The sequence below is a fragment of the Seriola dumerili genome, unplaced genomic scaffold, assembly GCF_002260705.1.
Source record: "Seriola dumerili isolate Sdu_G_001 unplaced genomic scaffold, Sdu_1.0 BDQW01000147.1, whole genome shotgun sequence".
Lineage (NCBI taxonomy): Eukaryota > Metazoa > Chordata > Actinopteri > Carangiformes > Carangidae > Seriola > Seriola dumerili.
In genome coordinates, this window is record NW_019174402.1 from 3,338,668 (window position 1) to 3,356,534 (window position 17,867).

General features: G+C 40.4%; 1 protein-coding gene across 1 annotated transcript in view; it reads left to right on the forward strand.

Moving 5' to 3' along the window:
• The first annotated feature begins 4,298 nt into the window (after window positions 1-4,298).
• Window positions 4,299-17,867, forward strand: part of LOC111225212 (tetraspanin-9) — a 152,300-nt gene continuing 138,731 nt past the window's right edge. Inside the window, exon 1 of the mRNA XM_022749950.1 lies at window positions 4,299-4,370. The gene's annotated coding sequence lies outside the window, so the exon portion shown is untranslated. The remainder of the gene's footprint in view (window positions 4,371-17,867) is intronic.

Below are 17,867 nucleotides of genomic sequence, written 5' to 3' on the forward strand. Positions count from 1 at the left end.
CTCAGTGAATAATTTATAACAAGGTTTCACTGAGGCTTTGATCCATTGCCAGTCGCACAATGTCATGTCAGATAACAGTTATTTGGAAATAGTGCAGTGTTTATTAAACTGAACCATAGGTCGTATTATCCTTTAAAGTTTGGTCTATTAAAATAGCCTACATTATGACCCTGCATATAATTCATTTTAGTGTATAAGATTTTCTTATTTAAATTGAACCAAATATTTTTTAGAAAGTGAAATGTCTCTAGAAAAATTGTTTGTTTTTTGACCTTTTAGAAAAACAAAACCAAGGGTATGAGCTTGTCTCCAGCCACACACCACATTAATCTCACAGCTATCACTCACCAAATTAAAACACTCCTCAGCATGCGAGAAAGCAGCTAGGACTTAAACAGAAACAAGACAAATAGCCGAGCATTAAGACCTGAGCAGAGTTAGAACTCAAGTGTCTCACCGCAGTTTGTTCAAGGTCCCCTCTCCTGTCTGCGCTCTGACAAAGCCGGTAAGAAGATCATCCACCTGCACAAGCCACCAGTCAGCGCTGACGGTCCTGCAGCTACAACAACAAACACACTCTGATTGGACAATGACTGACTCTGAATTAATGAGCTACACCTAACGAGGTCTGATTAAGACCATCGGCTTGTATCTGTGGAATCATTTACTGTAATCTGCTGATGTGTTCTGTGAGTTATAAACATCTAAGTGATGTGAGACAAAGGACTGAATGTGAGTTCTTTCCAGACTGGTATCAGAAATGAAAGTCTATGCATTGATCTGATACCATAGAATTTACTAATAAACTTTATAGGCAACGTTTTAATTTCAAAGGGGTGGCGCTAGTGTTATAGGACAACTAGTGTAGGAACTGTTATTTATTCCTAAATTTATAATTTTATGACTGACAGTAAAATTCGATAATAAAAGGCAGATTCTATGGCAGTTGTGTATTTGTTCATGTTTTAGGGTTAAGGGTTTAACCTGAGACTTGCCAAGCAACAATGACAGCAATCATATCACTTCCACACGGGGTTAATGGGAAACAGCTGTTAACATTCCTTTAACGCAATGGTATCGGCTGATACACGAGTTCAGGTGTATCGGCCAGAGAAGGAAAAATTGATTTTGCAACGTCTCTAGCAAAAGCCCATCTCACCATTGCAACACAACTTTGTTCCTTTACATATCTGAAGAAACAAATTGGGCACTTACAGCATGTACATGTATTACCAAGTATGAAGCAACAGACAGGACAGTTTTCCTAGTGTTCAGTGCTCCATTTGACACATATTTCAGAGCAAGTATACATTGTTAAGTTCAGCAGTAAAATGGACAGATGATGACGGATGAAAAAAAATAACACAAGGATTCGAGGTGAGACACTGCCTGAGCTGCTTTTGGCATGAGCAATACTTGTTCCAACGAGGTGTTTTGAAGAACATTGTTCTGTAATCATCATTATCTAGTCTTGAGTCTTAGTTCTATAATGATAATAATATCTTACAACTGCTGTTTCTGCTGTTCAAAATCTTCCCCACGTTGTCTTATACCAAAACCAGCAAAGTGTAAATTACACATTTGGAAAAAAAATCACATTATGATTTTTTTTCCATATTTGCAGTAATGAATGACTTATGCCATTTGCCAGACATTGAAATGATGCCTAAAGAGAAATCCACACTCATAAAGTGATCGACAGAGACCTTGTGTCAGGTTTCTCCAATGTCTGAATCCAGTTTTCCCAGCATGCTGTTCTGTTTTTTTTTTTTTCTTGGTGCGAGTGATTTGCACGATAGGCTTCACTGATTATCACGGGCGTGCAGGTACTGTAATTAGTTCAGGTCTGGCTCTCTTCCAGGTGCGTCCCATGCTGGCTATTAAGTCATTAACCCAGCATGCTCCACCTGGGCTGCTCTCCCATGCTGTATATATTACTGCTGCTGCGAGGACAGGCCAAATGAGAGTCACATTATGACCCCTGCTGTGATGCAGATTAGCAGCCATATCAAGATGCACAGTTTTTTTTTTTTGTTTGTTTGTTTTTTCCACTGCATGCTCTCCCCTCACTCACTATAGGGAACGACTGTGGAATGCATGATGCATAACTCTGGGAATTGTCATTCCTGACTCAGAAGGATGCCTGACCAAACCCTGGCTGGGAATGTTTGTAAGCTGCAGTGATTCCCGAATTCATGAGATACCAGCAGAAGGAAAGCAATTAGATACTGGACTTTAAAATGAAAACCCCTGAGCTTAGTGTCACGCGTCTGTGGAAAGTGTTTGCTTGAAAAACTTGCAAAAATGGGAGCAGAGTTCTCAGCAGATTTATAACACTTTACAAGATTTATAATAATGAATCTACTAGTATCTACATGAGATCATTTTGATATCTACAACAAATGGATACCAAAACAGTAAACAGAATTGTTTGACATTCTGGGACATACACTTCTTCACTTTCTTGCTGAGGGTTATATGAGCTATAGTCTGGTTCTGTCTGAAGGTAAACACAAAAGTAAAAGTGACAATGTGCTGTTTTAATTAATTTCACTTCGATTTGCATGTCAGTTAGCTCTAGAGGTGCTGTGAGGTGGATTTTGATACCATTAGACAGAGCCAGGCTAGCTGTTTCCCCCTTGTTTCCAGTCATGACGCTGGGCTAAGCTAACCAGCCTCTGACTGTAGCCTCATATTTAATGGGCATGTATGAATTTGGTGTTAAACTTCTCACCTAACTCTTTGCTAGAAAGCGAATAAAATGTAGAACTATTGACATAATAGTAGAATTACTACTAGATTTTAAACAACGCTGATGGGAGAGTCCAGCACAGAGAGGAGCTTTTAAGTGCAAAGCCATTACACGAGGTTTAAACACAGAAGAAGATCTGCTTTCTGCTCAAATGATCCCATCCATCAGGGGACCAGCATGTGCAGTTTAATGATTATGTCTTTTAAATTGGTCTCAATAACACTCAGTTAATAGCAATGTAATCATGACAACAGGGGGATCCACAGACACTCATGATGGCTCCAAGTTTTCCCACCCATACACTACAGCAAGTTTTTCCCTTCTCCTGGTGTTCTGTATAGAAAAGTCTCCGTCTAGAGACATACTGACACACGTGCATGAAAAACTGGATTTTAATGGATAAATAAATAAATGGAAACTTGAAATAGTGGGAATGAGTGTTGCCAGGTCTGCAACATCTGTGTGTCTTTTTTTCCCCCACAGTATTTCCTTTTTTCGTTTTCTTTTTTTAACCTCCTCCTGTCCTGTACTCACAATAATAAACTTGCCTGAACAGACTGTGTTTATATGTGCTTCCTCACTCCAGTCAAAGCGTTTCCCCAAAGGAGGAAGAGTTTGGGCTGACATTTTGGCTTTGAAGCTCTCTTTGAATTTCCTCTTTATACCTTCTGCTCACTTTAATCTGATAATTATACACATGGCAGCAGAGGGAGGAAAAATAAAAACCGGATGACTGGCTAAAACACCAAGCATGTTTGTGAATTGGACACATGAACGCTGCATGGTCTTGTCTTGATAGTGATGTTTTCTGGCTGCTGCTGCTCTAGTGATTCATGAAGTAATTAAAAGAGACATCAGGGAGTGAAAAATACCAAATGCTGCTTAAAACCCATCGGTGAAGGATGAATTCCTGCAACCGAGCATCAACAGCTAGTGTCCACATTGAAATGAAAAAGATTTATTGATGCATTGTAGCCCCCATTTGCATTTTCTTTTTTTTTTTTCTTTTTTATATCAATTAAGAGGGAATTAATTTTCCCCAAGGTATTAACATTACACTGGTCTCTGTGGTGAGCTGTCAAAACTTACTTTTTTATAACTGCCAAATTATTGTAATATAGTTCAACCTCTGAGACTAATGATAATAAATCAAACTGCTTTCAGTTTTTATGGGCTCTGTGTAATTCTCCCATAAAGATCCGAGGCTCTGACGCGCCTGTAGGAGTCAGTAAGAGCCCCCTCTTCTTCTTCTCCGTCCTCAAACTTCATTTCCTCCTTGTCCAACCAGAAAACTCAGTCCCCAATTCATCAGCAAACAGAGACATAAAGCGGGCACCGAAAGTTGTCAGGAAGAGAAGTCCGGTTTTTTGGAGGAGGGTGCGATCCCAGAGAGGCTACTTTTTGTTTTTTTATTTTTTTTATTTTGGCAGGACAGAAGCGGAAAAGAAATCCAAACCCGGTCCGGCTCGAAAGTTTTGGGAGGTGTGTGTGTGTGTGTGTGAAGCTGTTGCATCGAAGTTGGGTGGCCGTGATTGTCTGCCCTCCCCCCCCCCCCTTGTCGACTGACAGGTAGCAGCCACTGAGCAGTGAAGTTACCTCACAGGAGGACGCTGAGCAGGTAAGAAGCTGTTTGTTTGTTTGTGTGTGTGTGTGTGTGTGTGTGTGTGTTTGTTTATTGACAGAAGCCATTTGTTAGTTTGTTTGTTGCCAGGCCACATTCAACGCTGCGTGATGACACCGTCACCGAAGTTTAGTGTGCCCGTCAAACTCCACTGTGACTGTGTGTTGTATTAACGTGATCTTTTTTTTGCTGCTTGTCCCTGCTGGAGGATTTTGACATGACTACCTTCATTAAAATGAAACAACCACGACATGCTGTCTGTATAATGAGCAGGGGAGTAACCGTTGCAGTAGCGACCTTATGGTGTTTTAACTGCTGTGGGAATATTCCTGTAATAATAAGTTGTTGCAGTGTGTCTGTAGAGTTTTAAGTGGCTTTGATATCCTTTATAAACTCCTGTTAAGACTATCATATTCCCATTACTGTAATTTTATGACCATCAGCTACTTATTTTTGGCAGGGATCATGACTGTGTCACATGCCAAGAAGCTTTGAATGTGAGCTTGAATGGTGACAAAATTTAGGCCTCATACAAAGACATAATTTCATCTCTTCATTCTGTCTAAACACGTATCAGCAGTTGCTCTATGACACCGACAAAGTCCTTTTTTGTGTTTTACTTTTTTAAAATGAAGTTACTCTGTTCCTGTTCAGTATCAATGAAACACTTGGCATTCTGAGCCTGTACATTTCCTGCATGAGTTACATTATAAAGTTGATCTCGTTTAAGCCTGACGGAATGTCAAGAATCAAAAGCACATAAACTCAGAGTCCTGTCAGAGGCGACAGCTGAATGAGATGCTGCTGTGATCCTTGAGAGCGACACGCCTCGCTCAACAATAAGCTCATCAGCTCAGCTCCTCACTGATTGTCCTTTCTCTTCATCCTTGTTCAGCGTGCGTCTGTTTGAGCACAGACGCTCTGATGAGCCCCGATCACCGCGACTGTGTGTGTTTGTGAGTTCAGCTTCACCTAAAGGTGTCTGGTAATGTGAATTTAAACCTGATCACTGAGGAGTGAAGCTTTTTTTTTTTTTTTTTTTTTTTCCTCCAACCACAGACCTCACCTCAGCGCTACCAGCTGTGTTTCCAGTTCTGATTTCAATTTCCTCTGAGTTGGCCACCGTGGTTAGAAAGCTCCTGTAGAGCAAGAGTGGTGACTGAAAGTGAGAGGTGAGTCACGTTTTGTGATGCATCCCGTTCTCAGATGGATTGACCAGATGCGGAAAAGACAAGGTGTTGTTGGCTCATTTCATTAATTATGATTTGACTTGAAGTCATAAGTTTCTGTCCTCAGAACAATGACCACTCTGTCTTTTTGATTTATATTTCTCACTGCCCCGGGGGGAAACTGTTGAATTCACAGCGCACACATTTTGAAAGAAATACAACGCTTAGACCCAACACAGAAGTCAAGTGGGGCCATATCAAAACAGCAGCTCCTCACTATGGTGGAGTGCTGTAGATCATGTCTATTCTGGTGTGTGGGACGGTCTTGCACCGTCTGACCCCGCATTCCTGCTTCTCTCGTGGCATGAGGTCAGTGCCCCACCACCCCCTTCTTCTCCAATGACCTACTGTTGCAAAGAAATATGTGAATTTTCCTCCAAATTTCACTCTTGTGGTTGATTATTTTTGCCAGCTTTAGAGGCTGAATTGCCTGCTTGGCTGAACGTGCCTTAATCATAGAAATCTGTCATAACTTACTTTCTTACAAACAGGGGATTTCAGTTGATTAGATATTTAAGTGCTGGGTTCATTTCCCAGCAGGCATATCTACTAGACGTGCCCACCAGCAAACTTCACTCACTCAAAGGGGGGGGGGTGAGTGGTTTGAACCCTCAGCTGCTTCTCATTGTGTGGAGCCCTTCTGCGAGGCCTCGGTTTACATAATGAAACCACCACACAGTCACTGACATCAAAGGTTGCCAACAACAGCTAACTTTCTCTATGACTATTTTCAATCAGTAACAATCACGACCTTTGTCAAGAGGTTGTTTTTTTTTTTTCCTCCGGGACGCACTGGCTGATTCTCTGCGGTGGTAAACAAAAGCAGCAATGTGAGCCTCCAACTGTGTTTACTTCCTCAGCTTTCTCTCTCTGTCCCACACAGTCACCATAGAGCTGGAGCTCTATGTTCTGTCCCTTCATGAAAGTTCCTATTCTGTGGGACGGGGTGGTGGTGTGTGGTGGTGTGTGGTGGTGGGGGGGGTTGGAGCACGACTGTCCGTGCTGGGCATATCTCATTCCACTGGGCCTCACAATGGATGAGCTGTGCTGCTATATCAACATTTTTTTCTCACTTGTCCCCCCCCCCCCCCCGAGCCCCATCTTTCTTTTTCTGCTACTTTGATCACATCCCTCCGGGCCAATCAGAAACAGGAAGAGCAAGGCTGTGTGTTGCCGTCTTTGTCTGTGTGAGATATCTCTGGCTGACCAGTGGGTGCCATGACTCACTCTGACTTTGCATCTTGTGTCAGAGAAGCCTTTATTGCACCCCTTACTTCAGGCTCGCAGGGAAGGCAGGCTCCCCATTTTTTTTTTATGTGGCCTACTCAAGCTGTGCATTCTTGACATGCAGCTCAGATATCTAACTCTCAGCCGTATATACACTGCTAGCAGAACATTCTGTGCCTATATTTTGACCTTGCTGTGTGACTGACAGGCGGTTGTTTACAGTCAGGTCTATTTCCGAGCTGGGATCCTGTCTGCTCGGGCTGAGAGGTGTGGCAGATTTCTCTTACCGAAAGTAAATTCATGCCTGAATCTGTGTGAGCAGCGGCAGGTGGTAATCGATAATTGATAATTGATAAATGTTTGTTGATCCGTACAACTTTTCCAAGACAGTAAAAGAGCCACTGATTAAAGAACAGAAATCAAACTCAGTGTGTGGCATGTTAGAGTGCATGCCATACACGTCCTCTTGTCTGTATATGTGGAAGTGAGGTCTCGACTGCTGCTCTCTGCTCTGCTTTCACACTCTATCATGCTGTTTTGTTTAGGTGCCGTGCTGGATTTGTAATGTCAGACTTGTTGACTTTAGCTGGCAGAGCTTCCTCTCCTGACGCCCTGTGTAACTGCGGCCTGTGTCGCATGCCTTTGTCTGTGTTGTTGAGGCTGTTGGTGTGTGGGAATTCTATTTTCCATATGATTTTTATGACATGAGCGATCAATGGTGGCAGTTTAGAGAGCTTTGCATACCAACATTTTCTCCAAGAGGATGTCCCCTCAGTAACCTGTAAACACTGCGTAGAAATGAATTATTGGCCAAAATGCCACTTTTTAATTCAGCTCAGCCTTGCATTACTACAAAAAATATTCATAGAATATGTACTTCGGCATGTGATGCGCTTTTCCCGCCTGTCTTATCAGATGATGTTGCACTGGGTCGTTGTGTTTTCACAATTAAATAAAGTGGCCGGGGGCTACAACATTTCTCTTCACCACTAACTTATGCAAATGGTGCAGCTCAAACTGCAGCCCTATAGGTCTCCTCCAACTTTATGCTTCTCTGTATTTTTGTATTCTTTAGATTCCTTCAGACGTTGCAGACCTGAATGTTTTTCTGAAGCATGAGAAAGAGAGAAGACAGTCAGCACATGGTTGGAATTAATGAAACCTTTGTCTTTTTGAATCGCATAAATTCCCGGAGATATGGTCCTTGTCCACTTCAGTCATAACCAGTGTTGTAAGTCATAGTGTGAGTGTTGTAGCTGAGCTGAGCTGAGCTGTGCAGAGTTTCCTCTTGAAGGGAATGGATCACATTACTGTAGCCATATAGCACGCTTGATGGGATGGTGTTGATTTTATTCATCATTAGTTACTTTAAATTTGGAAGGACTCTTTTACTTGACTGCCCATATACTGTATTTGACTCTTGTGGCCTGTTAAAAATACTCCTAAAGGTCCACAGCTGCATCTGGTCCAGGAGTGGGGTGGATCCCATTATCCTGCTCCAGACCATTTTGACCATTATGTGTCATCATAAACAGGACTTCACAGAACATCTTTGTACATGTGATGTCTTCGCTTTCAGCATTTTAACTGTATAACCACGCTGCATAAAATGTGACAGTGTTGACGTCATGTTCTGGGAAAAGGGACCGAGCACAGGACACTCAGTTGTTAGCAGCACAGGACTTTCTGGCATTTAGAATGTATTACATTAGACTGCACTCTATTGTTGTTGAAAATTTGGCTTTTATCACAGCTATGTTCTGCTTCACACAAGAGGGAACAAACATACATCAAATGCATACAGTTCAAGGTCTCACATACAGAGATACATGTCCACCAGCATCTCCCTGAGTGCACCAGCCTTAAAAGGCCTTATGAATAACTGCACATGACCTGTAGAACAATATTAGCTCGCTTTTTTTTTTTTTTTTTTTTTTTTTTTTTTTAAACAGGAAACAGTTCTGCAGCCTGTTATTCTAACTTACGAAATCCTAAACGGTTTCATAGAAGTCATTAGATGATATAATCCATTCCAACACCACAAACTAACATTAAAGATAACCAGCCAGTTGAATCAACAACTTTTTGACGAAAGCTTCCCTGCTTCCCAGATCATAATTCACAAGATAAATTATGATGAGGGAAGCAGGGAAGGTAACAGCTCTGTTTTTTCTTTCTATTTTTTTTTTGGTCATTTTGTGACCAGAAACATTGGCACTGCAGCCGTGAAAGGTTTGTTTTGGAAGGATTACACTGTTATTAGGTGTGACAGAGGCTGGCATCAATCATTCCTGTTTAAATCAGCTCCTCTAATCCTCCTCAGAGGCAGTGCTCTTCTGTACAAAACAGACCGTTTTGTAATGGAAATTCTAGAGGAACTCTTTTCTCAGTGAGGCAAGGTGCTAATGCTGTATATGAAATCACACATTATCAACGGTGAATGAGGTCCTTCTTTATGTTGAACTGAGGTTTACGTAGCATGTGTTTAATGATGTGTGTCGACAATCCACACATTCATCTGCTCTTTATCTTGTTGATAACATATCTTGCAGTGGATAAATTCAGCTCTTTAAATGCAATTTTTGGGAAAACTTTCGGTTTGGTTTCAGAAATGGGGGGACAAAATTACGGAAAAAAAAAAAATGATATACTGTATATATTCTCTTGCATGATTTTCAAGTGAAAAGAAAAACTTAACCTGTATTTGTAGTTACAGTTACTTTTTAATCAGTCTAGCACATAAGAAATTATGAAAAAGTTTGTTGTGTTTTTCCTTGATAGAGATGATAATGTTAACAGTGTTAACTTTTACTCTGTAGGCACTCCTTTCAGGCTGCATACAGCCCCTACAGCCTTCACCAACAAGGTAGAACGGCTAGTGTGCAGCCTGAGAGGCAAAATCTAGGCCAGTACATCTAGCCCATGTTGACACGGCAGTAAGGGAACACTGTTGAAAGATTTTAACTAAAAACCATAAACATGAGGGTGACAGAAGTAGGATTTTGAAAAATGTGGGGTCACATCACCCCTTCCTCAGTGGATGGACAGTACACTAAGTTGTTGCATTCCCAGCAGCCTTAGGAAGGAAGTTCAGAAGGAGTTCAGTGAATTACCGCAGTGACATGGGTAAACAACTTTAAAGTATCTGGAAGATCTTTGATGGGGCTGGGCGTCCAGTCGCTGCTCCATGTGTTCTGGTGATTAGCAGTGTGGCTATTTGGAATCATTATGTGTAAATATAGTCACATTTGCCTACATACTTTTCTGTCTTTGTGAAGTCCTTTCATGTGTGTGTCTAATAAAGGGCCACACACTATAAATTTAAGAGAAAGAAAGACAAATGGACCAAACCCTTCAATTTAAAGGCTGCAGATGAAAGACCCACCTGTCCTGCCACCCACAGACAGCCAACAACATTTTACCAAACCAATAATCCTTTGCACTAAAATTACTGCCGCACCTTCCTCTTTACCTCCCTTCACGCTGCAGTCCAGTCACTTTCATGGTTAGTCACCAAAATGCCAAAAGTGCGAAGGCGGGAAAGCAGCCTGTGCTTGCTTGATAAAAAACATCTCTTTTGACAGTAAGCCATGCCACGTATACCGTTATCACTTCAGAAAACTGAGCCCATGGGATTTGTGTTAATATAAACCCTTGCTACCAACCACATGACATTAATTTTACTTAATAAATGATCCTATTAACAGAACATGAATGAAATACTGATCATTATATTGACTACCAGCAACGCAGACCTTGTTCCTTTGGGGGTTTAAGGCATCTTTGGATTTTACTTGGAGAAGCACTCCAAGTTGCACCAACCTACATGTTCTTTGAGAGAAAACAAGAGAGAAAAGAGAGAAAAAAAAAAATCAATGGCACATTTCCTGTTCTGACACCTTTGCTGGCACAACTTCGGGGGGTGGCCTCTCCTGCCCTGTCATGTCTGATCTCCTAAATGCTTGTTGGTACAATAAAAAAAATCCCGAATGACTAATTCGTTTACCAGCTTTGAACCTGCTGTGATTAATTGCACACAAGGGAACCTCATTGGCAAGGCAGATCCAGCTCTCCTCTCGCCTCATGCCAATGCTCTAATCAAAAGCACCTTTGTAAGTCACAACAGAGCCTGGTGCTTCTCGGATTGAGACCTCAGCATGGCAAACATGGTCCTCTCTGCTTTAGATGCTCAGTGGACACTTCACTGGAGACATACTGTTTTGAAACCTGGCTCTTCCTTTGGTCAGTGGTAAATCATAATAGGGAAGAGGTCAGCAATAAGTGATACGTCCACTTGTTACTATATATGTTTGAAGTCAAAGTTAAAATGATTCTTAAACATGCCTGATGCCTGATACATATACAAATATGGCTTATTAAAACAAGGAAACCGCAATGTCCAATGATGCAGTTAAGCTCATTGCATCCACAAACTTTCAAAGGCTACTAAATAATGTTTGCTTTTGATGCAAAATCCATAACAACCATCAAATATTCCATAAAACCTGGAGTGAATTTCTGATTCAACTGTGTCGTTAAAACGCTTCTGTATATTAGACTGCCAACACACTGAACACTGAGGAAAACATTTCTCTGTGCTGCCAAATGCTCTGTTTTAATGATACATGAAAAGATCCCAGATGGACATAAAAATATATTGGACGTAGTTATTTCAGAGCATCTGGGGCCATACAGCACTGAAGGCTGGATTTTCTCTGGCCACTCTATACCATCAGCGTAATATAGGCTTGTGTCTCATGGGTCATTTAGTTCTCAATTTCACTGATTTCTATTCATGCCATGTTATGGCAAGTTGAACTTGTGTTGAAATCATACATACTTCTGCACCTTTTTTCGAGTTGACTGCTCGTAACAAGTTGGTGGAATGATGCAATCATGCACTGACCAAGGCTGCTTTTCTTTCTCTTACTATTAGTGTTTTTTAAGTCACTAATTTTGGTTCAGACATTCATGGTTCCCAGATGATGAATCCTGATGACTATGGTGTTTCCCAGTTTTTTCAGGGATAGACTTCCTGATGGACCGCAATGAAATTTGGTACACCAATAGTCGTGTCCCACTTAGAGTGAATTGTAATAGCTTTTGTGATCCTCTGACTTTTAATGTATCGCCATCATCAGGTCAAAAATTTAATCTGTCCAATACTTTGGTTTGTGACCAAATTCCAGCAAATCTAACATCCGTCCCAGTTCAGTTGTGCTTTGTGTTTGGTGCTAATTAGCAAATGTTTTCATACTAAAATTCAAAAGCAAGATGTTTGTATACTACATAGTAATGCTGGCTTTGTGTTGTAATGTTTAAACTGCTAGTATTAGCAGCCAAATGAGGGGGGGGAAAACATTTAAGACACCAACAATATTTCCCATTTGGTGAAAAGACATGTCAACAAACTGTTGGCACCACCACTGGCAGTTATGTCAAAATAGAATCTAATATTAACATTAATACAAACCATTCAGCTCATTTTATAGGAGCTGTAAACTGGTTGTATCTGGTTTCTCTCAGTATCAAACTGCTCCAAATATGTGACACAACAAAAGTCACTTAAGTTTAGCATGTAGGACTAACACCTTGGAATAATGTGAACAATCCCATGTTGGAAAGAGGTGTTTTTCCTGTTCTTCTCTTTCTGCTGACATTGTGTGAATGCAGCATAAACTTTAGCATTGAGTTGAAAATACAATCGTGCCTGCCTAATCACAACCTTGTGGAACCACTGAAGAGTCTTCTCTCTCTCTCTCTTTCTCTGACTTGCTCAGTCCTTGTATGACCTGTAAACATAGATGCCCTCATTTCCCCTCAAAGGATTCTCAGTAAATAGTTTCTTAATAGAGATCACTTGAATCCTTCTCATTTTCAAGTGTCTTTTGTGTACATGTATATGTCTTTGATAAGGGAGACAAAGGGAACAAGTATGAAACAGAATCTGAAATCAGCACAGAATGAAAATGAAAGCATCTGAGACTTGACATGTGAATGATGTATTTATTTACCCAGTAGAAGGTCGCAAGCAAATCATTTGGTGAAGTTATTCCTGAGCTTGCACATCCTGTAGCCTCTGACCTCAGAGACAGGAGACATTGTTTGACAACTATGATGCTCCGATGAGTCGGTGACAGTTTACTCAACCTTTTACCATTAGAAAAAAATGGGGCTTGACGTGGATATTTGATAGGTGTGGTATTTTCATCTTGCCATTAAAGCTGACATGTTTTGAAATTCTCTGAAAAGCATCAGGGACGGAAAACATTTCCCCAGGATTAACTTAAGTTTATATTTATCTGTGCCATGTTATTACATATACAGAGGTTTCCCAATTTCCTGCTTAGTTATTTGTATTTACACAAAAGCTACTCAAAGAATTTGAAATGTTTATATAAGGAGAAAAGAAAGTATTTTTGTAGTTCACTAACTACATAATAGTCCAAACAGACAGTTTGGGGGTATTTGAGGTCTTTGCTTCCGAATGGAAAAATGTAGTGACTCAAGAAACATCTGTGCTACAGCTTGATTAGTGTATCTCTGGACTGATTTTGAAATTAAAATCTTTATTTTCACATAACAGATATATTCTACATTTGAACCTTGAAATTTACCTGGAAAAAGTATTTGAAAAGTATTATTGTAATTTTTTTTACCTCACCCTTCTTTGTTTTCCAGGACAAACTTTTTGTATTAACTTGTATCACCCAGGTCTGAGACCGAACCCTGAGTAAGCACCTGAAATGGCTCGAACGCAGAATAGTATTTGAGCAGAAACACAATAGTCACATACTGTGTGTACATTTTGGCCACGTTGTTGACAGGCACGCTGATTTCTGAGTGTTCAAAAAGTGGATATCTCAGTTTCTTTTCTTTGTAGGAATGCATTCAAATCTCAGAGTGTGAGTGCTATTTTGAGAAGCAGTGATGCCTGTCGATTGAGGCCAATGAACCAGAGTGCAGTGTTGAATAACTGGCACTTTCTTCACAGTGTTGTTGCAAAATGAGATTCTTCAGCCAAGCATGCAGGGGTAGCACATACAGAAAACAGACAAATTGCACTTTTAATGCTTGAGATAGACACGCTCTCAATGTGTTATTATGTTGTGTGGAATGAAAATGACTGAGGACTCAAAATTGCCAACCCGTTAAATCCCTTTTACCTTTTTGCCAAGGACGTTCAGGACATCAGAGCATGCTTAGTTATCCAGAATGGTTAGGAATGGTTGATTTGGCAAAGAGTACAACCTCCCTCTCTCAATAAAACAGTACCATTATAATGCATATTGTGAAAAGCTGCACTGGGCAGCTTGCACACTGTTAACCATAAATGGTGGCCACTGTCATTGTCACTGTTTGAGAAACCTGACTTTGAATTGCAAAAAGTCATGTAACGTAATTTCAATAAACTGTAAGATATTTAAGGAACAGGTGATTTAAGATCTAATGCTAACGAATGACGTTTGTTGTATAGGTTAAGAATTTGGGCTAGTTGAGTAAAATGCAACTAGTCAATGTATAATGTTTAAAATTGATATATTAGGTCAAACATATTGTAAATCATAGATTTCAACATAATCAATTTAAACCCACATAATGCAGTTTACCATTGTGCCACCAGGGGGTATTGAAGCTTTATTGATGACGACTCTTCAAGTGCCTAGCTAGCTAATGTATAGTTTCAAGCTAGCTAAGTTGCTAGTTTAACTGATTGAAAGGAGAAGCTACTGCTCAACCCTAGTGCTCCTGAGGTGGTTACGCTTAAAATGTTGATGTGATGTCTTTAGTTTAAATGTGAAATTTCACAGTTGCTACCTAGCTAATGGCTATGTCTTGAATGAGGCTAGCTAGAACCCTGCTAACAGCCGGCTCACAGAGTGAGATGGGTGTTTTTCTTTACTTCAAAAAACTGTCTCTGATCTAGCATAAAGTTAGACACCAAGTTTGATTTTGTAATTTAGCTAACTCACTGAAATAACCCTCTACTGACCTTTAACGGACCTTTTAAGGAAGTTTAGTAAAAAAGAACATTATTAACTGATATTAATAATCTGTTAAACTAAAAACACAACTTAGAGATTCTTTTAGTCAGCAGAAATGTGTCTATAGATAGGCATACATAGGCCTGTAGGGAGAACAAAGTTTCCAAACCTTGGTGTAAATAGGCCTACAGCTGTCCTTTCACAGAATTTCTTTTTTTTTATCAGAAATCAAGAACTGCTTATACACACACCACAACTACAGTTGAAACAGTTAGCCAATGACTTCATGTTGATTGAAAAAAAATTAATCAGCTAGTATTCTGATAACTGTGTAATTGTTGAAGTTATTCAAAAAAAACCAAGTGGTGCCATGTTAAAAATGTCATTTGCGTTTTGGACATATAAATCCCTGAAAACCTTCGTTGTGTGATATGAGAACATTACTCGTGCCTTTAGGGTGCTGGTGGTGCTGGCAGGTGTGTCATGCACACAGGACGTTCTTGTTCTTGCTGTTCTCGCCCACAAACTGCTTGGCGTTTATTAAAGTGACGCAGTCTGCTTGACCCATGGACCTCTTCCCTCCTTCTCGCGTTGCCTTCTCTCCAAACGCCACTGGGGGGCGGTAACAGAGGAACCCTCTGCCCCTGCTCTGAGCTTGTTTGACACATGCATTCACATATTTTGAGAGGTCCCCGTTTAACTTGCAAATCAGATGGACTCAGAGCATGCATGCTGAATAGACTGGCTTACACTGAGCTCACTGAAGAAAGCAGTTTTCAGGTTGACGATTGGGGCTACAAACGGGACAACCAGTGAATGAATGTGCTCATTGAGGGTGTGCGGACACTTGATGAAGTATAGGCGAGATTCCTTTTAAGATCTGTATTTTCCTTTTTTGGAGAGAACACAAACGGTAGCCACAGCAGGCCATGCAGAGTGGCACTGGTTTCTGCCTGAACTGTGTGAAAGTTCTGGACTGAGAGTTTTTCACTGATGTATTTCTATGAGCATTGTTCTTCTATTAGACACTGTGGTCAGGAGCGATATCCCTTGTGTCTGGCTGACCACACTGACTAAAGCTCTCAGCTGTGAGAGTGCTGCTTGTCCAAGCTGTGACTGATACAGCCCATGTGGGATGAGAGCTGTCCCCTGCTGTCTGGCTCTTGTTAGTGTCTAAATGCAGTAAAGACAAGGGATAGTATATGTTGTAACTTTAACATCTTTCTTGTATTGTGTTACTTAAGTTTCTTCCCAGAAAATTGTAATTGTAAACAGCCTGATGTAGCACTGACTGCTGCTCTCTCTGGGTTTGAGATTTAGGGGATTGCCTGTGAGCATGAAATTGGTTCTGTGGCAGGCCGGCCCTTCTAATTGTATATCAGAGGTGTTTGATTTCCATTATGATCATGAGGCCTGAGAAGAGATAGCAATTACAAGAGTGTGTGCAGAATTTATGCTTCTATTACAAGTCAGCTGTCACACATGAGAGTCTCCTCTTAATATTTCTCTCCACGTCTCATAGAGTTTCCATGGTAATTACGTACAGAGTACTCACTGATCTTTCCCAAGCAAGAAGCTCATACAATTCGCTCTTGGTGTTTGGAGGCAAGTCCAGCTTTGGTGAAGCAGTTTGAGTGATTCAACGGGAGAAATGTTTCTCACGAGAAGTTCACAGTGGGAGTGCTGTTCGAAGAAGTGATGTTTACAGATGTTTTCACTAGCCTCTATTTCACAATCGAGCTGTGATAACTCATACAATCAAAGGACATAACTGGTGTCATAGAAGATGCACTGCTGTGAGGTTTTGCACAATAGCACCCCTATCAGTTTCCACTGCTGACTTAGGTTTGATCTGATGATTGGGTTTGTGGTAGAGTCAGGCTGCTGTTATCGTCACAGCCCTCACTGAAGCCTGTGGTTCGGGCATAATACTGACACACAGGCTTATGAGTGAGAACTTTTCAACAACTACGCCTGTCCGTCCAGGGTAATCACTGTGCTGTAATAATACCCTAAGGAGGACTTGACTCAAGACTTGGCTGCTCCTGACTCTGTAACTGTTAATGCCCTGTGACATCAATAGGAATTCTGATCACTATGTGCATACATGTTCCCATGTTACTGCCTAGGCTCACTGTTTATTATGCATCTAATGGGATTTGGCTGCTTCATATTCTCAGTGCATTCATAGTTACATATGTTATTCCGTCTGTCATGCATTATTATATTTATGTGTGTATGTATTGAACACTGAGGCATCATTAGTTCCAGCCAATGTGATCGACTCAGCAATTTTTAACTTTCACACTTTTTTTTTCTGTAACAAAGAACTGGCAGCTGTTGTTTATGAACTGCTTTTCTAGAAGAAATTTTGGATTTGTGTGTTTTTTATTTGCCATATCATTTTATCCGAACATGTTCTTCTCATTAGCGCTCATTTCTGCTTCAGATTTGGTTATTTGAGTTTTTTATGGTAAATACTTTCATAATGAAAAAGAATAGGCACACCAACAATATTTTGCAATATAATTCACTTTTTGTGCAGCTATTATTGAGCTGATATTGAGCATTATACAAGTGAGCATAATACTGAAGTCATCCACATTGTAACACACGGCAGTTACGGAAAATTTCCATTACACATTAGATATGGACTCTAAATTATTCCATTAGTGCTTGTGTTGCAAGTTTGAAAAGCTGTTAATAATCATCATCAACCCTTTAATCACCGAGTTGTGATTGTTTTAAACGAATCTGAAGACAAACTTCCAAGTTGTTGAGTCATGAGGTTGTTGACTCATTAAATTTTGTTCCCATTAACATTAATGCTTCTAATAAAAAGCTCATATTAACAAAGATGCTACAGTGACAAGCTCCGGGTGTGAGATGGAAAAGAGGGAGAAGCAACACTCACTCGACAACACTCTCAATTGTATGATACTGTATCAATCACATTTTATTTTCTTCTTAGGGTTTAACAGCTGATGATTTGTTAATAGATTTCATCCCATCTCATGTCAATATTAATTACACACCTTTTGCAAACTAATTCC